This window comes from Megascapheus bottae, chromosome 6, assembly GCF_031878675.1.
Source record: "Megascapheus bottae isolate mThoBot1 chromosome 6, mThoBot2.hap1, whole genome shotgun sequence".
Classification (NCBI taxonomy): Eukaryota; Metazoa; Chordata; class Mammalia; order Rodentia; family Geomyidae; genus Megascapheus; species Megascapheus bottae.
The window spans coordinates 62,658,062-62,680,857 of record NC_143514.1 but is presented as its reverse complement, the minus strand read 5'-3'; the positions used below and the strand labels follow the sequence as shown (position 1 = coordinate 62,680,857).

Below are 22,796 nucleotides of genomic sequence, written 5' to 3'. Positions count from 1 at the left end.
ATCTGAAAACAAAATAACAAAACTTTGTTCTCTTATCCCACAAAATAACTAAAACCATGTATGTGGATACTTAAGATTCTTCCCCATTTCACTCCTTATCCAGCTCAGATTCTACAGTCCAATAGTCCATCACTGCAACCTCTTTGCCAGCTGTCTGGGGAAAAGGCAATTGAAGATGAATTTGGAAAAGGATAAGTACTGGGGGTGATGGGGCAGAATCCCTCTCCTGTATAGACTGCTCCCATTAAAACTAAAGTGTCTCCAATTCTCATCAGCATTGGACTTCCTGGACATCCTGAATGTTCATACACATTTCAAATTACCTCCTCTCTTTTCAAAAGCTAGCATCTTTACTTCTTAGGTCACTATCATCCTTATCTCTTTATTAACTTATTCAACAAATATTACTAAGCAACTATTTCATAAAAGGCATTATTTGGGTGGGGATTATAACTGAGATAGGAGAGACTGAGATTTTAAAAACACAATAATAAATGTGAGATGACAAGCTAAGTAAGTGCTCTGAAGAAAAGAAATTCAGCATTTACAAAATGAAAGTAACAAAACTCGTAATTTATTGCAGAGCTATACTAGCACTATGACATATAGGTATGAGACATTTACTGCATACAGACTAAAATAAAAAACTATTGGAAATGCTAGGTACAGTGGCTCACACCTGTAATCCTACTACTGTACTGTGTCTAGCTACTCAGGAGGTTGAAATCTGAGGATCTCAGTTCAAAGCCAGCCTGGGCACAAAAATCCATGAGAGGGCTGGGAGGTTAGCCTAGTGGTAGAGTACTTGCCTAGCATGCATGAAGACCTGGGTACAATTCCTTGGTACCACATACATAGAAAAAAGCTGGAAGTGGTGCTGAGGCTCAAGTGGTAGAGTTTTAGCCTTGAGAAAGCCCAAGGACAGTGCTCAGACCCTGAGCACAAGCCCAGGACTGGAAAAAAAAAAAAATCTGTTTAGTCGGCACAGTGGCTCACACCTGTGATCCTAGCTACTCAGGAGGCTGAGATCTGAGGATCAAGGGTCAAAGCCAGCCCAGGCACAAAAAGGACCTGAAACTCTTATCTCCAATTAATCTCTAGAAAATGGGAAGTGGGGTTTGGCTCAAAGGTAGGGTGGTAGCCTTGAGCTGAAGAGCTCAAGGACATTGCCCAGGCCCAGGGGTAGGGTGGTAGCCTTGAGCTGAAGAGGTCAGGGACAGAGTCCAGGCCTAGTTCAAGCCCCATGACCCACAAAAAAAAAAAAAAAGAAAGAAAGAAATAGGCATGGTTGCCTTTAGGAAGTGGAACTAAATGACTAAAAGATGGAATAGATGGGTTTACTCACTGAATATATACTTTCAATTTGTATAGTTTACATACATTATTTGCTGAAAATAAATTTTAAACTTAAAATTTCCAGTGGCTTTTAGGGCTCTACATATGACTGGGGGCACAGCTTAACAATAGTCCATTTTTTGGTTAGCATACATGAGGCTCTAACTTTGAATACCAGCACTACCAAAAATGAAAACAAAACAGAACAAAAAAGCCAAATCCTTAACATAACTTAAAAAGATCTTGCATGGTCTAAATATTGCCTATGTGTCTGGTTCCACTTCATATTTTGACCTCTCTGTCTGTGTTGCAACCTACCAGTAATCTTCAATTCTTTTTATTTTTTTCTTGGACTAGTGTTTCATATTCATCAGCTTGTTCAACTTTAGCACTGGTCTCGTCCCCAGTAGCTTTTCCAGAACTACCACCTTCACCATGAAGCTCTATTTTTCCCAATTCAAACTTGGGCTTCTTCAGCATTTTTACTTTCCTAACGAAGACATCGTGAAGTGGATAAATAGACTGGCAAGCCTTGTCATGTCTTTCCCGATGCTGTCTGGAATCAACTTATTAACTATTCTTTCAAGTCATTGGTCTGCACTTCTTGGGTCATGATTCTATCATCTTTTCTGGCTCTGGCAGACCTGCAATAGGGAGGTATTGAAGATCCGATTGTTGCATTTTTTAGTAAAACTAACACAGAACAGACGAAGCAAATACCCATCTGTAGTCTTGACATCCACATGAGCTTCCATCCTGGTCTGCCACTTTTTGACCATGGAGCACACTTTGTCTCAAGTGAGATCCATGCCATGGAAGTTGGTCAGCCAGTTCTTTCCCTGAACATCCTCAGTAATTAGCTTAAATTTTCTAAATGCAACTTCATAATTCTGCAGATCTGCAAGGTTCACTTCAAACACCCGACCCGTGAGGCCATCAGGTGCGATTTTGGTTCCTTGTGTACTCGTGACGAGTGTTTCCCCAATATTTCTTATATTGAACTTGGCCGGGGCTTTCACATCATACCAATCTTTCTTAGAAAATGGATCAACCACTTTATTCTTGGCTCCTTTTTTGCCACATTTCATAAAGCACTTATTCTTGCCATGGTGCTGGTCAGAGAGCCAAGGCTCATCTTCTTTAATTCTTAAATAAATCATTCTCCTTCATCTCACTGGGCCTTTGCACATGCAGTTCCCTCTACTTCAAACTCTCTTGACTCCTTCTTTCTTCCATTTACACCTCAAATGAGGTGAACTATAAGCTTTAGGACCATGTCTGGGTTTGGTTGTTCATTTGTTTTTCTTTCCTTTAATAACTACAGCTCATAACTGTAGCTTAGAGCAGATGTTCAAAAATCATTGAATGAGTATATGAATACACATGTATATATGTGTGGATAAAGTATTGAATTAATAAACAATGAACTGTCAGAAATCCACATAGCCAGGTATTGAATGAGCTGTACTGAAAACATCCAGGCCAACAACAGAAGTTTGAAAGGAATGAACCACATGTACATACTAAGTGAAGGAGGTAAACGGTTGATAGGAAGTGGAATCTGAAAGAGCGAGGTTTTTGTATGCATGTAAATGAGTAACATTCAACAAGTAATGAGAGCAGGGAAAAGGCCAGAAACTCTGCCTCTGAAGTCGTGGTACATGGGATATGGAATCATGAATAACAATCTTCTACAGGCTAGAAGGGAAAACAGTCTTCCGCCAAGAAAAGGCTTGTCTTACAACATTACACCTACTGTCTCTACAAGTTTGAGAATAAACAGAGTTTATTAATTTCAATAGATTTTTTTTTAGGTACTTGGGTTTGAACTAAGGACCTCCTACTTGCTAGGCTGGTGGTCTACCATTTGAGCCACATCTTTGTACTATTTTTTGCTGATTATTTTCCAGATTAGTGTCTCTAGAATTTTCCTCCCTAGGCTGGCTTTGAACTGTGATCCTTCCTCTCTCAGCCTCCCACGCAGCTAGGATTACTGGCATCCTGTAGGTACCCAACTTCTTCAATGGAGTTGTTTTTTGTTTGTTTATTTGCTTATTTGTTTTGTTTTGTTTAAAGTTTACAAGTTGGGTGGGAGGGGAGGGTAAATGGTTATGAATCAAAAAACACGTATTATACAGGAATGTCAAATCAAACTCACACAACTCATCATGGTTCAGAAGATGTTTCTTGTTTGTTTTTTGCCAGTCCTGGGGCTTGAACTCAGGGCCTGAGCACTGTCCTTGGGTTTTCTCAAGGCTAGGGCTCTACCACTTGAGCCACAGCACCACTTCTAGCTTTTCTCTGTGTATGTGGTACTGAGGAATTGAACCTGGGTCTTCGTGCATGCTAGGCAAGCACTCTACCACTAGGCCAAACTCCCGGCCCCACAGATGTTTCTTTATCACAAGAAACAAAAGCAGATGGGAAAATATAAGAAATGGATGACAAGATAGCTGCCTATTCTTCCCCTTAGAAAATGGCAAAAGCTTTGAGGAAAATCATGAGGACTATTACCATTAAATATGGAAGAAACTGACTTGGACTTGGGGAAAATGGTCAAGGGAACCTATGGGAATTTTAAGGTCAAAGAGATTATTTTTAAAACATTCTATTCTCTAGCAGCATGGTAAAATCCAAATCTTTCAGAGAAAAGATAGCCCCTTGAAAAATGTCAGGTAAGCTACCTAACAACAGGGATACAAAAAGAAAATGCTTCATAACCTGAACGCAATATGTACTTTCTGAGGTGACCTAGAAACCTCTGTTAGAGACTTCACCATGACATAAGGCCACCGTGAGCATGTTTAATGAGGGAAGGACAAACTGGAGAGTTATACACAATGTCCTAGACTCTCCCCATTCCACTGTACCTCTTGATTGCTGGCTGTATTCTTAAAATTATTACTGAAACTTAGTAATGGGTAAAATTCAAATGAGTCTTGTCTGACATTTGAGCCTTTTGTCTTATCTCAGAGGAATAGAACCTGGGAGGAGGCAGGTGATCTCTGACAGTGACAGGAGTAAAGAAAATAGGAGGAAGCTGGGTGTGGTGGTACTTGCACGTAGTCCTAGCACTTGGGAGGCAGAAGCAGGAAACAAACCAAGAAAAACAGGAGGTTAGCTGCCTATTATGTAGCTAAAACAAAAGAATCCCAATAGTTTTCACTCCAAGTAAGAGATACCCTTGATCTCTCAGTTGATATGTTAGTAGTTTTTCCTTTTTTGGAGGGGGGGGGCAGTCCTGAGGCTTGAACTCAGGGCCTTAGCACTGTTCCTGAGCTTCTTTTGTTCCTAAGCACTCTGCCATTTGAGCCACAGTACCACTTACAGCTTTTTCTGTTTATGTGGTACTGAGGAATTGAACCCATGCATGCTAGGCAAGCACTCCACCACTAAGCCACATTCCCAGCCCCATTCTTATTTTTTAAAATTAAATGTTATTTAATGCTACTCTTTCAAGTGTCCAACAATAATTGGGAAAGAAAAGCCTTCCATCCATTCACAGTATCATAGTTCTTCCTCTTATATGGCTAATAACCTAGTTAAAGAGACAAATTCTAATTTCATATCTAGGACAATCATTTACTAAAATCTTAAAGAACCTTTGAAAAATAATTTAGGCTCTTCAAGATTCAGCTGTTATTGTTGCTACTCTTAGAAAACAGAATTTCATGACAGGAAGGAGCAGGAAAACATTGGTAGTCAAGACTGCATTCTAGAAGAAACTTGGATAAAAGGTAAGATGAAAATAAACTCCAATTTTAGATCAGGTCCTCTTCCTGCCTATGCCACCATAGCCTGGCTCTGCTCCCAAGCAAAAACATTATTAAATGCTTACAAAAAAATGGGGAGGGGGGTTATAGTTAGTAGATCTTAGACTGAAAACTCTCTGGGAATGTCTGGAACTCACTACTGATAGGAACATGTGAAATGTATAGATAGCAAGGGTAAAAACAATGAAGCAAAGCTAATTACTTTCCAAAATCATAACATAGCAGAGTAGACAGAGCTCCCATATGTATTATTTGGAGGATCCCCAAAACTAGAGCCTCTGGAACTAGAAATGTTTATTTATGTCATTAGTTCTCAAAAAATAGAATTCTGGGCCTGGAGTTTAGCCTAGTGGTAGAGTGCTTGCCTAGCATACACGAGGACCCGGGTTCAATTCCTTGGTACCACATACATAGAAAAAAGCCGGAAGTGGTGCTAAGGCTCAAGTGGTAGAGCTCTAGCCTTGAGAAAGTCCAAGGACAGTGCTCAGGCCCTGAGTTCATGGTCCAGGGCTGGCAAAAAAAAAAAAATAGAATTCTTTTTTTTTTTTTTTTTTTTTTTTTTTGTGCCAGTCCTGGGCTTGAGCTCAGGGCCTGAGCACTGTCCTTGGACTTTCTCAAGGCTAGAGCTCTGCCACTTGAGCCTCAGCACCACTTCCAGCTTTTTTCTATATATGTGGTACCGAGGAATCGAACCCGGGTCTTCGCGCATGCTAGGCAAGCACTTTAACCACTAGGCCAAACTCCCGGCCCTCTTTTTTTTTTTGCCAGTCCTGGGACTTGAACTCAGAGCCTGAGCATGGTCCTGGGGCTTTCTCAAGGGTAGAGCTCTACCTTACTGAGCCATTGTACCACTCCTGGCTTTTTCTATGTATGTGGTACTGAGTCTTCATGCTTGCTAGGCAAGCACTCTATCACTAGGCCAAATTCCTGCCCCTCTCGTTTTTAGTTGTGTTCTAGACCTTGGACTTACTAGACAGGCACTCTATCACTTGAGTAACACCTCTAGCTCTCAAAAGACAGAATTCTAATAAATCTGGCACAAAATCTAGACCAGGTTTCATAATTCCAAGTAGCAGAATGGAAAAGTCTGCAGAATATATGAATTATTGCCAGGAAAAATTCATTAAATACTTTTAGAAAGCTGTGAACAACTCTAGAAATATTTAGAGACAGTGTTGTTGCCTGTGGCATTCTTAAAACTCAGGTAACAAGCTTGACTTCATAAGCAAACTTGGAAACTGTACTGGGTGACAACCACATGGAGCAGAGACAGAACACCCACTCTCTTAGAAGCCATAATGTTAAAGCAGCCACAAATTTAACCAAATACATCACACATATCCCAACAGAAGAGTTACGATAGTGGAAATGGAAGAAGAGACTGGAGCAATTGCTAGATTCTTCCCTTTGCACAGAAAACAGTACATAGTTAGGGTATTTTATAGACAAAATTTACACTGACAGACATTAAAGTTGAAATTATTTTCTTGAAATCTCACAATTTCATTATACTGTCAAGAATTCATCAGAAGTTTCCCTTTAATAATTATACCTATAATGAGCTACTATCAAGTAGTAAGGTAGAAGCTTTGCATTGGTGCTAAAACCAATGAACTATAGCTCTACATCCTCTGTCTTCTTGTAGTGATCATCAAAAGGATGTAGTGAGTGGGTCTCAGACAAAATGGCTGCCATATAAAAATAGACAAACAGGGCTGGGATGTAGCTCAGTGGCAAAACACTTGCCTATTAAGTGCAACATGCTAGATTCAATCCCCAGTACCAAAACAGAAAAAACAAGGAAAAAAGGGGGGAGGGATAAACAAGCACATTGTTCACAAACAATCTACTTTAGGGAACGCTCTTCACCTTCCTTTTTAACTGCCAGCATGTCTGTCACCCCCATACCCACCTATAAACTAATACAAAAGTGGTTCTATGTTCCTCTCCACATCAGTTGTCTCCTGCAGGGCTAGCATACTCAGAAGCAAGGCAGAGGGGGGTAACTAAATCCTTTGATGGGTACAATAAGGTATTATGAAGTTTGGAAAAGACCAGGGTAATAACTATTGCCCCCTCTCCTCCTTTCAAAAGGGCCACCACTTTTTCTTCAACTGCACACAGGTTGGACTGAAGGTGGCAGCTGCTTCACAAAGCCCTTCTTTGAAAAGAAAGTAATTACTATGCATTGCCTTTGTTGTGTGCCTAAATTGTTAAGAGCACAGTTTGTTAAATGTTATGGTGTAGGTGATTCACTGAAATTACACTCACTGCTAAACAAGAATTGTTAGGTGTGTATCCACATTCTGACCCCTTTCTCTTTTCTCCAAAAGCCATTCTGTCCAAGAGATGTATCTCAGCTGCTAGTGACATTAACTCTTAATGGTCAGCTAGGTAGAAAGCAGGCTTTCAAAGACTCAATCATAAACCAAGTCATGTAGCACTTCTCTAGTCAAGAATACTCAGAGGAGGACCGGGAGATTGGCCTAGTGGTAGAGTGCTTGCCTAGCATGCACGAAGACCCGGGTTCAATTCCTCAGCACCTCACATACATAGCAAAAAGCTGGAAGTGGTGCTGAGGCTAAAGTGGTAGAGTGCTAGCCTTGAGAAAGTCCAAGGACAGTGCTCAGGCCCTGAGCTCAAGCCCAGGACTGGCAAAGGAAAAAAAAAAAAAAAGAATATTCAGAGGAGCAAGTTTTCTCTTTCGAGACTGTCACTAAAGAAGCCTCAAAGGCTTCTGTAGCAAATTGCTAGAGAGAAGGAAAGTACCATAACATGTTAGTTGAGTGGAGCAATTTATAGGCAAAAGCAGTGATGGTCCTTTAAATCTACTTAAGGTAACATAACTGTATTTCACAGGTTAAGGAAAAGATGAAAGGCACTTCCATTCAACCTAGGTTTAATGAGAAAATGTGTTCAGTCCCCAAGGTGATGTCCACACTGAACTCTTAGAAAATTGAGTTGAAATTTGTTTCCAAAGAAAATCCCATATCAGATAATACCTCTATTCCATAACTGCTCTTAAAACTCCTGGAAAACCTGTGCTTTAAGCCTTTGGTTCTTGAAATAAGACTGCCTATATTTGAATGTCAACTCAGTCAATTTCTAACTGGGTCATTTTGGGTGACAGTCATTAGTTTCTTCACGTATAACACAAGCACTGTGGTAACCGTACTTAAATAAGAGTTATTAAAGATACTGAAGGAGATGATCTGTTGCATGGTACTTAACATTTGGTTAATACTTGACATTTGCTAAGAGCTCAGGAACAATTAGCTAACATTGTTTTTGTAGGTGCTATACTTTATTGCAGTTCTGCCACCACCATTTCTGGGAAATGCTTCCTTGATGCAAATCTCAGCTCCAGAGACCTTGCTTTTGGGCATTCTGCATTTTCCTCTATCATTTTTTTCTCCTGAACTTTAGTGCTAGGATTTTATCTTGTATTTTTGCATTCATAGGCCAAGAAAGAAGCATTAGCAGGCACTCAAAGAGTACTTATTAATTTTGAAAGTTCACTCAATACTTAAATAAATTTGTTATTTCAGCTAACAAAATTAAGCAAAGGATGTCAGCTCCAGTATGAAATCACTTGAGTCATTTGACTCAGATCCTTAATGTTAATTAATTTCTTTGGCAGAAAGAAGAAGCAGGAGGGAAAAGTAAAGTTTCCAATTCACTAAGAAATTTAGAGCTTTTGAAATTAAGTTGGGGGGCAGGTGTGGTCATACAAGCCTGTAATTCTACTACTCAGGAGGCTGAGGCAGCAGGATTAGGAGTTTGAGGCCACCCTAGACTACAGAGAGATGTTATCTCAAAGAAAGAAAGCAGCCAGACATCACTGGTTCATGCCTGTGATCCGAGCTACTCAGAAAGCTGAGACCTGAGGATCACAGTTCAAAGCCTGGCGGGAAAATCCATGAGACTCTTATCTCCAATTAGCCAGCAAAAAAAGCCAGAAGTAGAGTTCAAGGCCTAATACCTGCATATGCACAGGTATGTACGCGCACACACACGCACACATACACACAACCACACACGGCAAAGGGCATGTTCTTCACTGCATGTGAAGTATGGTGAGAGACATATAGAGAAAAACTGAAAAAAAGCTAAGGAGATGAGAACAGCAGGGAAACAGTCTTTTCTACACAGACAATAAATTGGGAAATCCCTTTAAGTCTTTCCTTATCAGAGGACCAACTAAATTTCAGTTCCCCAAACTGTATTTCAGGCCACAGTACTTTATTTAAAAGTGAGAGAATTTTTCACTGCTGAGTTTTCTGAACAAAACAACAGTAGCAACTGGCTTCTCAGCTCACCTAAAGAGCCATCCATTATGGCTGGTGTCCAGATCCGTTCACCTGCCCTCAGCTCTAAGTGATGACAAGGAAAAAAAATGCCTCCAAGTTCTAGTTACCTAGGTGAAATGCAGAAATCATCCTATCACAATTCTAATACCTTAGCTTCCTGATAGTTGTTAATGAATAAAAAATTGCATTTATTAGATATAGCTGCTCGTACATTTCAAAGGACCCATTTTTTACAACCAAACTTTAATGAAATCACTGGTAGAACTGAAAATAGCTCTCCTACCATAAAGTCACCTGCTTAGAAACAATACAGTCATCAAGAAATTTATAATATTTAAAGGCAGATTGAAGACAAATGATTAAAACATGTACTTAAAAAAAAAAACCCTGTAACTAGGGGGTTACATTGCTGCATATGATGTACTCAGAATTCTGCTCTGCTTTTTCTCCCACCACCTTATGACTAAAAGATTCAGAAGAATGCTGTCAGCAAGAAGAGCACGCCTCCAAGCCACAGCGTGAAGGGAGCCCACACCTCTCTATGTAATACTGTCTTTGTACTTCAAAGGTATTAAATGATAAAAGATAAACTTTGGTCTGTACATAAAAGTAGTTCTAAGAAGACAATTTTCTAAAAAGAAAAGTGCCTAGATATGATGTCACGAATCTAGCAAATTCCCTGTATAACCCACTTGTGGATGTTATTGTTAAGAACCTGCAGTTGATTGCCATCTCTGACTGCAGTTATTATGGGTTGATAAATTATTTGCATTTATCACAATCACACCAACCTCCTTCTGAAACCCACACAGAGAACCTTGAATCAGAGTACTGTTTTGTTTTTTGTTTTTTTTTGGTATAACTTTCTTTTGGTTGTTTTTTTTTTTTTTTTTTTTTTTTTGCCAGTCCTGGGCTTGAGCTCAGGGCCTGAGCACTGTCCTTGGACTTTCTCAAGGCTAGAGCTCTACCACTTGAGCCTCAGCACCACTTCTGGCTTTTTTCTATGTATGTGGTACCGAGGAATGGAACCCGGGTCTTCATGCATGCTAGGCAAGCACTTTAACCACTAGGCCAAACTCCCGGCCCAAGTACTGTTTTGTTTTGAGGACGTGTTATCCCCTTTTCTCTCTCTTTAAAAAAAAAAACAAAACTGATTTGTTTTCTTGTTTAAAAGAAAAGATCATTTTGAAAGCTTCAGCCTTCGATAAATTAGCAGTAAAGCTTAAAAGGAAATAGGAAAAAATATACCTAGCCATGAAATGTTATTTAAGTAAATATGGTCAATAGAAAAAAAGTTTATGTCAATTTATCCATTGAAAATCTCTCTTTGGGGAGCATTATGTAAGTGTCATAAAAAAATCAAAAACTGAAAAACTCTGCAGTGGGCTGAACTGGGACATGTGAGGACTCAATACAACTGAGCTTCAAAAACTTAAATATCTCAAACCATTTTTTGCTTATAGCAAATAAAATGCAAAGCTACAGATGCTTTCTCATCTGTGTGTAAATGAAAATGAAACTGTGTGAGTAGTTAGTATTCTTAGAATTTCTGAGAGCCAGTTTATTTAAATTAAATCAAAGCCAATCTGTATCTGTACAGAAATAATTTTCTCAGGGCTCTTACTCTCTAGACGCTACAGAGCTGTAGATCTTTTCTTCCCTCCATCCCTCCCTCTGAGAAAAAGAAGCAGAAAGAGCTCTGCAAGTTGAAACCACTTCAGATGAATCTGAGAGAGGGAGCTTCAAAGGAACTAAAATATCCTCTGTCTTAACCATCTTGCTGCAGAGCAGGGTTCATCTCTTCCTTGCCCATTCTTTGTGCTCCCATGGCACATCTTAGAATTTATAGTATTTCTTTCTGTTCTAACTCTGCCTTCATACTGTGAACTTACTGACAGCAGGACCTGAGTTTAACTTAGCTTGGTACAATAGTTGTTGACCTGAAATGTATGTATCTATACTATGTACACTGATCACTGATGATCTGAAACAAGAGAAGTCATCAAAATTGAAAATTGAAGTTAGCATACTTGCAGTCTCTGAATGTGAGACAATACTTACAAGAAGCCAAAGGACCACAAATATTATAAAAGGGTAATCAATCCAATTTATTGTCCTGAAGCAGTACAGACATTCAGAAAATTTGGTATTTACTTTCCTGTCTGCTTATTTACATGTGGCCTTCAACAGACTATTTTTTCTTTTGGCAGTACTGAGGGTTTGAACTTAAAGCTTCATGCTCTCTAACATAGGCAGTATTCTACTTGAGCCAAGTTCTAGCCCCTGGACTTTATTTTTCAAAAAGTCTGTTTCCTATCTATAATCCTATATCACCATTTTCAAATTGATCTTAATTTTTATTTCTACTGACAGAAATAAAAATCTGGGCAAACTGGTCAAGACCAATCAAATTATCTAGTGGACACCATCTAAACACCAAGAAAGTGACCTTTTCTTAACTCCATCTATGAAATGGCGACACTTCTCTGAGGATTTAAAAGTGACGTTAGTTCTAAACAGAATAATAATGACAGCAAGTGTGTCTGTCTCAGTGTCTGTCTATATCTCTCCCACCCTCATCCCCATAGGCACACGAAAACTCCTGAAAACTGTGTACACTGAAGCCTTTCACTCTCTACCACTTCCTCCCCACTGACAAACGCAGCCATGCTGCCAAGGCAGCAGCCCCCACATGAAACATGAAGGAGTGGAGGCGAAACAGCTCAATCAAAACAGCCTGGGAAAGGAAAGGAGGGTATGCTTTATCAGAAAAGGACACTGGAGAAGGGTGAGAAAACTCTGGCTTCTTTTGGCCATCCATGACAAATAATTCTATTCAAGGTCCTGGTCAAGGTCAAGCCCTCCCTTTAAGAATATTAAGAATTCTATTAAAAATCCACGCTGTTATTTGAAAAGTGCATGGTGAGAAATGCCAGAGTGCAGCACAGGAGCTCACTCTGGGGAGTAGAATGGAGAGCAGTTTTGAAAGCTACGCAGAAACTGATGAAGTAGAGCACATATAGGTGGAGGGGAGCCTCCAGATGCTTCAACACATGCACAGAACTGCTGTGCTCCAGGCAAAATGCAACAGACCGACCCAGCCGGATACAAATTGATCAACTTTCTGAAATGGAATATGGTTCTTCAGCTACCCTCTACAAGGTTCCATCATTTAAAACCTATGCTGGCCACCAATTTCCATAAATCTCCAGTTGACTCAAACTGCTCTCAATAAACATTGAAATATATGTTTTATTCCTAAAACTCTTATCATCTGCTGGGAGAGTTTAAAAAGGAGAAATGGAGTGAGATCCATCTTCAGGGACAGAGTCTACTGAGGGAAGAGCTTTAGGCATTAGCCAACTTTTTTTTTTGTCAGTCCTGGGGTTTGAACTCAGGGCCTGAGCACTGTCCTTGGGCTTTCTCAAGGCTAGTGCTCTACCACTTGAGCCACAGCACCATTTCTGGCTTTTCTATGTCTGTGGTACTGAGGAAACGAGCCCAGGTCTTTGTGCATGCTAGGCAAGCACTCTACCACTAGGCCAAACTCCTGGCTATTGGTCAACTTTTCTTTCCCCTGCTTGCTTGTCTAGCCTGCATAAAGCCCTGGGTTCAATTTCTCCATACCACATACACAGAAAAAGCCAGAAGTGGTGCTGGGGCTCAAATGGTAGAGCACTAACCTTCAGAAAACTCAAGGGCAGTGCCCAGGCCCTGACTTCAACCCCAGCATTGGCAAAAAAAAAAAAAAATAGTGTCGTGAGAGGGTGAACAAATGCAGCAGTGGTACTCACTAGACACTGTGTTGAAAATTAATTACTTAAGTTGTGATTAGGAATGGGAGGGGAAAAATTGGAAGAGAGCAAGATGACCTTGTCCAAAAAGAAATGTACTCATTACCTGATTTATATAACCGTAACAGAGGTACATCACCTTTATAGTCACAATCCAAAAAAATTTGGGGGGAAGTGTTTAGAGTGTTTATGATAGTTGTTAGGAAAATGGAGGAAAAAAAGAACAGGCTGAACATTCAAAGGCATTCGTAATTCCTTCTTCTTTTAGGATATTTTACAGTTTCCCTTTGTGATTGGCCAGGGAAATTCAGGGTTTATATAATTTGGTAGTTGGTTGATGCTAAACATTGCAACTGTTTGGCAGAGGGCCTGAATAACAAATGATGCCAAAAGACAGAAGTGCCTGACACAGATAAGACCTCTAAGTGCTGACAGGCCACGTATATCTAATACCCACAGAATCACCAGAGGATACACACTTCCAAATTGGGGGCAAAGGCTGTAGCTTCAGTGTTCTTTCTACTTCCCCAGATAATTATCCTCACTGCTTATTCAGGAGTATGGATTATTAAAGGTGAGAGAGCAAGCTGGATTAAAAGCCAGACACATACCATACTGCAGACAGGGTCTTAATTCCACACCTACATGATTCTTAGAAGAAAGTTACTCTATTGTGACCAGCTGGAGACACCAAATTGCTTTGTCTCCTACTTTTTAAAATTATGCAAGTAAAAACTGGGTCTCTACTGTCATTACTTTATCATGGGACTCTAGGGAGACTTTGGACTCTTTGGAAGGACTTGGTATCAATCATATCACTCTCTAGAAGAGTTTCTGCTCCCTAGGAATGGCAAAGATATCAACAAAAAACAAGCTTCATGGGAGTAAAGATGATCTCTGTCTTGCTCCCTACTATGTTTGTTTCTTTCTTTCTTTCTTTCTTTTTTGCCAGTCCTGGAGTTTGAACTCAAAGCCTGAATACTGCCCTTGGACACTTTTTTTTTAAGATTTTATTAACATTGATTTTTACATCATATTTCAAATGTCATGTTTAACAAACAAGTATTCAAGAAGGGAATCTCTATATACAATCACTGGCACACAGATTTTAGAACATAATTAAAATTAAGCTGAGGGTTTGTATGTCACAGATACATATTAATCTATGTAATGAATCATGTCTATAGACTGTAGTCCATCATAGATTTTTGTTTGTTTGTTTTTTGCTAGTCCTGGGCTTAAGCTCAGGGCTTGAGCTCAGGGCCTGAGCACTGTCCTTGGACTTTCTCAAGGTTAGAGCTCTACCACTTGAGCCTCAGCACCACTTCCGGCTTTTTTCTATGTATGTGGTACCAAGGAATCGAACCCTGGCCTTTGTGCATGCTAGGCAAGCACTTTCACCACTAGGCCAAACTCCCGGCCCCTCCATCATAGATTTTTATGTCTATGTAGCTATGTTTATATCTCCAAGACCAAGTTCATAATCTTGGCTACCCAAATATTGAGTCCTCGCTCTTGTACTATTTGGACCTAATATCCACATATTAAGGATACCATGTGCCTTTTGTTCCTTTGGTCTTGACTCATCTCACTCAATATGATTTGCTCTAGTTTCTTCCACTTCACAATGAATGTCATTATTTTATCTTGCCTTGGATGCTTTTTGCTCAAGGCTAGCGCTCTGCCACTTGAGCCACAGCATCACTTCTGGCCTTTACTGTGTATGTGGTACAGAGGGATCCATGGCTTTGTGCATGCTAGGTGAGCACACTACCACCAGGCTATGTTCCTGGCCCACCTGGCTATAGTTCCCACTATATTTCTTTCTTTGTTTTGTTTTGTTTTTTGTCAGTTGTGGGGTTTGAACTCTGGGCCTGGATGCTGTCCCTGAGCGCTTGAGCTCAAGACTACCATCTTACCCTTTGAGTCACAGTGCAACTTCTGGTTTTCTAGTGGTTAGTTGAAAATTAGTCTCATGGATTTTAGTGGCCGGGATGGCTTTGAACTGTGATTCTCAGATCTCAGCCTTCTGCATAGCTAGGATTACGGTGTGAGCCACTGTGCCTGGCCGTGCCTGGCTATATTTTTAATGCCTACAACAGTATGCACTGGAGGGAGGGAGGAAGGAAGGAAGGTAAGGAAGAAGGGATGCAATTGTAAAACTTCTATTTTTGCCAGTCCTGGGGACTGAACTCAGGGCCTGAGCACTGTCCTTTGGCTTTCCTCAAGGCTACTAAGTGCTCTAACACTTGAGCCACAGCACCACTTCTGGCTTTTCTATGTATGTGGTACCGAGGAATCAAACCTGGGTCTTTAAGGCCAAACTCCCGGCCCTAAATAGTAAAACTGACACAAAATGGAAAAATACTACTGCGTCAACCCCATTCAAGGCACCATTCCTTGTCAGGGATACTAACACACACTTATAATCCCAACATTCATAAGGCTGAAGCAGGAAAAGCATGAGTTCCAGGCCAGTATGGGCTACCCAGAGGGCTGAAGGTTACCCTAAGACACACAGAGACCCTGTCTCCAACAGCAAAGAACAATATCCTCACCAAAAGTCAGAGACAACCTGGATTGACATAGGCCTTGCCAAGTATGATCACATCATTAGTGCTATTAGTGCCCAGGCAGGGCAGAGGGCAAGGTGGTATCACAGTAGCAAAACAGAAATCTCTTCTTCTTTTATTTTTTTTTAAAGATCTTATTAACATTGATTTTTTTTTTTGCTAGTCCTGGAACTTGAACTCAGGGCTTGAGCACTGTCCTTGGACTTTCTCAAGGCTAGAGCTCTACCACTTGAGCCACAGTACCATTTTTGGCTTTTTTTCTATGTATGTGGTACTGAGGAATTGAACCTGGGTCTTTGTGCATGTTAGGCAAGCACTCGACTACTAGGCCAAACTCCCAGCCCCTTAACATTGATTTTTACAAATGTCATGTTTAACAAACAAGTATTCAAGAAGGGACAGAATTCTCTTCTTAACTGGGAGAGAAAATCAGTGGCCTGTCAAGATTCTTAGACTATGATACCACTATGGAATTGCACAATTCAGTTCACTCCGTCAGGACCTTCAATCAATGTCAAGTCTGTAGAACCACATGAAAGAAAGACTACAGTCTGTAACAATGTAAAATGTCAGTGGCTTCTTTTATATGAAGTAACATGTGGGCTAAAATCCCTCACATTTGTTAATATGTGTTGGATTCTATTTCTAAACCTTGGAATAGGCTAGGCCCTTTGCACAAATATTTAATCTTCCTAGTAATTCTTTCTATTAGAGGTACTGTCAACCCCATTTTATAGATGAAGAACCTGATAAAATACCACCCAACTAAACCCAGCACTCAGATTCAGGCTGGCTGTCTGATTCCTGAGATCATGCTCCATTCTGCTAGCTATTGCCTTGCTACTGATAAATAAGTCAAGACTTCTCTCTGAAAATGTACTGTCCGAAATAAAAAATGGCTAAAGAATCTAAACTACACAGGCTGACTTTTGTTACAGAAGCATCTAGATCAAAGACCAGAAGGGTATTAGAAAAGGCAGACCTTAGGGGCTTTAGGATGCAGTTCAGTGGCAGAACCATACTTATCATGCATAGAGCCCTGGGTTCAGTCTCTAGCACTCACATTCACTTTGACTCAAACTCAATATTGCTTGCATAAGAATTGATGTCCAAAAACTGAGAGTAAGGGAAGAGGTAACATTGTCCAAAAAAGAAATTCTTTATCTGACTTACGTAACTATAATCCCTTTGTATATCACCTTTATAATAACAAAAAAATAAAAGTAAGAATTGATGTCTAAACACTAATTCTTCCCAGTTCTTAACTATATTCCTAACAACTATATACAATGCCTTAAATTAGAAACATAACTAAGCATAACCTGTATTGCTTTTACTCTACAATTGTTTTTATAAATTCTTTTTCTGCTATGTTACAATTCCCTCCCATGAGGAATTCCAAAAGAAGGTCAATTTGAAACTGCTCTAAAATTAAGTTATATTTACTGTCAATTATGCCATTTTCTCATTTACATTCACTTAAAAATAGGTTCATGTTTGCACAGATTTTCCATAGAGCTCACTAAAATTACTGTTTTCCAGGATAGGACTTAATATGATTTTACTAATGAATGTTCAAGCAGGAGACAGCAATTTTGTTTAATTGGGTGAGAGGCTAACTGTAGAAGCTGACTGATCCATGTCAATTGTTATGATATAACAAGATCACATAGACTTGCTCAACGCTAGCTGACTTTCAGAATCAAAAGCTTCTGTACAGTTTGTGTTAACAGCCAGAAAACTCCACCTTCCCCTAGCTGCCATATACCCAAGTCATTATCCTACAATCTGAGAAGACAGATTTAGGATTAATAATTTATTACTTTCCTGTACTGCGATGTAGTTAAGAATATAGGCCAGTTTGGCAGGAGAAAGTTCCTGCTGAAGACTCACTGCTTTAAGATATATTCGATTAGTCATCTACCTTAAATTAGGTGCCCAGCATCTAGACAGAATATGAGCAAAGATAAAATGCCACTGAAAGTCTCCCCAAAATGTCTTTCTCCAGAAGACCAATATATTTTCAAAATACAGAATCTTCTTAAGGAAGAAAGATACCACTTGATCTGAGTGACTTTGATTACAGGCCATGGCCCTCAAGTATACTTAAAGGTAGAGGACAAAGGAAAAAAGCAAGCAAATGCTTTCTATTTACCAGGGACACCCTGTGCTCATGAATTCAGGTAGGAATGAAAACAAAAGAGAATGGCAACTAGTAAGGAAGAAACCACTTGCTGAGCTAAGCCAGCAGCTATCTCTGTCCTATCTGTAGTCTCTCCAGATTCTCAGAGTGATAATTAATTTCTCCACCTAGGGTTTTGGACTAAATAAAATATAAAAAATAACAGAGCAGGGCCAGGAGTTTGGCCTAGTGGTAGAGTGCTTGCCTAGCAAGCACGAAGACCCAGGTTTGATTCCTCGGTACCACATATATAGAAAAAAGCTGGAAGTGGTGCTGAGGCTCAAGTGGTAGAGCTCTAGTCTTGAGAAAGTCCAAGGACAGTGCTCAGGCCCTGAGCTCAAGCTCCAGGACTGGCAAAAAAAAAATAACAGAGCAAATGAAGATCAAAATACCATCTTTAAACCAGTGCCAGTGGCTTATGCTTGTCATCCTAGCTATTCAAGAGGCTAAGATCTGAGGATCGCAATTTGAAGCCAGCCCAAGAAGGAAAGTCCCTGAGGTTCTTATTTCCAATTAACTACCAGAAAAATCTGGAAGTAGAGCTGTAGCTAGGTGCTAGAATGGTTGCCTTAAGAAAAAAAAAAAAAAAAAGCTCAGGGTCAGACCCAGGCCCTGAGTTCAAATCCTAGAACAAGCGCCAAAATAAATAAAATCATCTTTATGGTAAGTGATACTGACAAGGATGACTAGTGAATATGACTATGACAAATGTATGTAGTCACAAATGGTCTTTTTCTTTTTCTTTTTTGCCAGTCCCGGGGATTGAACTCAAGGCGGTCCAAGAGCTTTCTAAAGGTGATAGAGTTCTACCACTTGAGCCACAGCACCATTTCCAGCTTTTTCTATGTATGTGGAACTGAGGAATTGAACCTGGGTCTTTGTGCATGCTAGATCAGCACTCTACTAGGCCAAACTCCCAGTCCCACAAAAGGTCTTTCTTATACTTTCCTATCCTGAATTAGCCCTACCCTAATTGGGCAAATGTAGTCTGTACTGTATGGGTAGATCAGCTATAGCATAGTAATCCTAAAAACTGGCCACTGTGTACAATAGGATTCTTTCCTTTTCTTCTTCTTTTTTTTTTTTTGCCAGTCCTGGGCTTGAGCTCAGGGCCTGAGCACTGTCCTTGAACTTTCTCAAGGCTAGAGCTCTCCCACTTGAGCCACAGCACCACTTCTGGCTTTTTTTTTCTATGTATGTGGTACCAAGGAATCAAACCTGGGTCTTCATGCATGCTAGGCAAGCCCTCTACCACTAAGCCAAACTCCTGGTCCCTAGGATTCTTTTCTAACTTTATCAATCAGAAAATCCTTGGGCCATTAGTGGAGTAAATTAGAGAAAAAATGAAGAAAAGAACAGAAATTATCAAAAAAATATTGCTTGCCTTTATTGGACATGAGTAGCTCATATAAAGGACTAAGATTGAAAAATAAAACAGAAAAAGACAATTCTCCCTAATTATAATGTTGTTTCCAGCATTTTTCTTAGATTGCTCCAATACAAACTTTCTTGTTACCTAGTATGTACTTGATGCTAGGGATGCAAGATACGCAACTTTGAGTCAGACAATTTTCTGAGCAGAAAGTATTCATATAGACTTCTGCTTGCAGTCATGATAGAACAATTCACCATCTGACATAAACACACAAAACAAGATTTTTAGTACAGTGATAACAGGTAGTGCAAAGCTGCAATCCTGAGAGAAATGAAGACAGTAACCCCCCAAACCACCCAGTTCTCTGTTAAGGGACAACTTTCCAACCATTCTTTGGTTGAGAGAATACTGGAGTCTCACTAAACCCAGGAAACAGGGATCTACATTTGGCTAACATCTGAGTATAATGCATTGCAAGTTAGGACTTATGAAGAAAGGAGACGCTCAGAAGTCCAGTGGTAGGGTCTTCTGTCAGTCTGTGGCTAAGAGCTGAACCAAAAAAGCACAGAATAAGACTATCTGATGTTTATTAGATGCTAGATGCTATGTGGCTAAGCAGGAAACCAAATCACTGGAGGTCAAGCAGTGCTAGGGATAGGTGAATGAATATGTTAAAGCAATCTCATTAGCCAGGTGCTGGTGGCTCACACCTGTAATCCTAGCTACTCAGGAGGCTGATATCTTAGGATCACTGCTCAAAGCCAACTTGCTAATTCGGGCAGGAAATTCCATGAGACTCTTATCTCTGATTTATCACCAGAAAACTGGAAGGGGTGCTGTGGCTCTAAGTGGTAGAGTGCTAGCCTTGAGTACAAAATCTCAGGGGCAGCATCCCTGAGTTTAAGCCCTACAACTGATTTAGGGGAAAAAAATGTTTAAGACTGAGGCTTCATAGCATGGTCTGACCCCCTACTAAAACTGCCATTCTAGTTTTGTTTGTTTGTTTTGTTTTGTTTTTTGTGTGGTTCACGGGGCTTGAACTTGGCCTGGGCACTGTCCCTGAGTTCTTTAGCTCAAGGCTACCACCCTACCCTACAGCCAAGCCCCACTTCCCATTTTCTAGAGGTTAACTGGAGACAAGCGTCTTAGGTCCTTTTGTGCCTCGTTTTGAACCTTGATCCTCAGACCTCAGCCTCCTGAATAGCTAGGATTACAGGTGTGAGCCACCATACCCAGCACTCTTGTTATACACCAGACTGCTCTGGCTTATGAAAATTTACTTGCATTCTATTGCCTGGTAATATCTTTTGAATCTTTTAACATTCAAAACTACCCAGATATCAGTTTCTCAGGATTCCTCAGATTCCCCCCTTTACCTCACGCTAAATGCTTCCTCTAGTTCCAGTAGCTCTCTGCTTGGCTTCCCGCCATCTCTTCACTTACTGTATCCCAGTGCTTCTATCTATGTCCCCCATCACATTGAACCTTCTCTCAGCAGGGCTGTGTTGTACTCATCTTTATTGTCCCAGTGCCCAGTGTGGGACCAGACTTCTAATAAGTTCTCAGAGAATGGCTTCTAACTGAATATTTTTTCTCTGTGCCAAAAATATAGTGTAATTTCTTTCCTGGAAGCAGGTCAGAAAATGTTTTCATAGTTGATTGTTTGTTTTAGGTATGTATTAGCCTCCTTGTTTTAGGTTTCCAAGGCCAATTAAGTATTTTTGCCTCCCACAAACATACACATATAACTCTCAGGATGTATACATTTTTTCTTTGAATATTTTAATGTATTTGTTAAGATTTCAGTTTTATCTTATTAGTTTCAAAGGCACTGAATCTCCTTGAAGTATCTGTATACAGTTGCTCTGATTATCCTGATTTCAGTTTCATCTCAAAGCGTAATTTCCTTATTGCTAATTTATTAATTTATTCAGTCAACAAATATTTTATGGTGCGTCTATTATGTGCTAAACCCTTGCTTGGAATACTTAGTATGAATAAAAGAGGCAAGATCCCAGCTCTCTCTCCTTTCTTTCTTTCTTTCTTTCTCTCGCTCTCTCTCTCTCCCCATATATATATATATATATATATATATATATATATTTTTTTTTTTTTTTTTTTTTTTTTTGGTGGGTCATGGGGCTTGAACTCTGGGCCTGGGTGTTGACCCTGAGTTCTTCAGCTTAAGGCCACCTAACCCTTGAGCAAGAGCTCCACTTCTGACTTTCTAGTGATTAATTGCAGATAAGAGTCTCACATTCTTTAGTGCCCGGGCTGGCTTTAAACTGTGATCCTCAGATTTCAGCCTCCTAAGTAGCTAGGATTACAGATGTGAGTCACCCAGCTCCCAATTCTTTTTTTTTTTTTTTAAGTTATACAAAAATACAGAAGGGCTGGGAGCATGGCCTAGTAGTAGAATGTTTGCCTAGCATGTATGAAGCCTTTGGTTCGATTCCTCAGTACCACATACACAGAAAAAGCAGGAAGTGGTACTGTAGCTCAAGTGGTAGAGCGCTAGCCTTGAGAATACCCAAGGACAGTGTTCAGGCCCTGAATTCAAGCCCAGGACTGGCAAAAAAAAAAAAAAAATCAAAAAATATCTGGAAATGGCTGGAAGTTTGGCCTAGTGGTAGAGTGCTTGCCTAGCATGCACGAAAGCTGGGGTTCGATTCCTCGGTACCACATACATAGAAAAAAGCTGGAAGTGGTGCTGTGGCTCAGGTGGTAGAGTTCTGGCTTTGAGAAAAGTTCAAAGACAATGCTCAGGCCCTAAGTTCAAGCCCCACAACTGGCAAAAAAAAAAAGATCTGAAAACACAGATGAATATAAATTCCACTATAAATATTTATGTATATATCTATATATATACTGTTATGTATATGTACATATGTACCTGTACATATATACTGCCAGGTACCAGTAGCTCATACTTGTAATCCTAGTTATTCAGGAAGCTGAGTTCTAAGGTTGTGGTTTAAAGTGAGCACAGTTAGATTAACGACAAAAAAGCTATCAGTAGAGCTGTGGCTAAAATGGAAGAATGCTAGTCTTGAGCAAAAAAAAGCTCAGAGACAGGACCTAGATCCTGAGTTAAGCCCTAGGATTAGTGTGTGTGTATGTGTGTGTGTGTGTGTGTATGTGTATGTGTGTGTGTGTATATCTTATTTCAGATTTTTTCTACCATGTAATCTTTTTTGTGTTTCACAGAATTGATATTATAGCAAATAGAGAATTTTGTACCTTGCTTTTATCATTTAATATTAGGAGACTTTCCTTTCCCCATGTGTCTATTATTCTAAAATATGAATCTTGAGATGGGACAATATTCTACCAAGTAATTATACAAAAATTTTACCACTGTATTATACAACAGGTTACAGCAACACTTGGCCAGCACAAAATAAGTACTTTAATTCACAGTAATATAAATGCACCCTTAAAGTGTTAGTAGATG

General features: G+C 39.9%; 1 protein-coding gene and 1 pseudogene across 1 annotated transcript in view; both read right to left on the bottom strand.

The window, feature by feature from the left end:
• Kiaa0319l (KIAA0319 like) overlaps positions 1 to 22,796 on the bottom strand; it is a 90,972-nt gene that overhangs the window by 58,436 nt on the left and 9,740 nt on the right. The window lies entirely within an intron of this gene.
• LOC150062118 (small ribosomal subunit protein eS1 pseudogene) lies at positions 1,628 to 2,495 on the bottom strand (annotated as a pseudogene).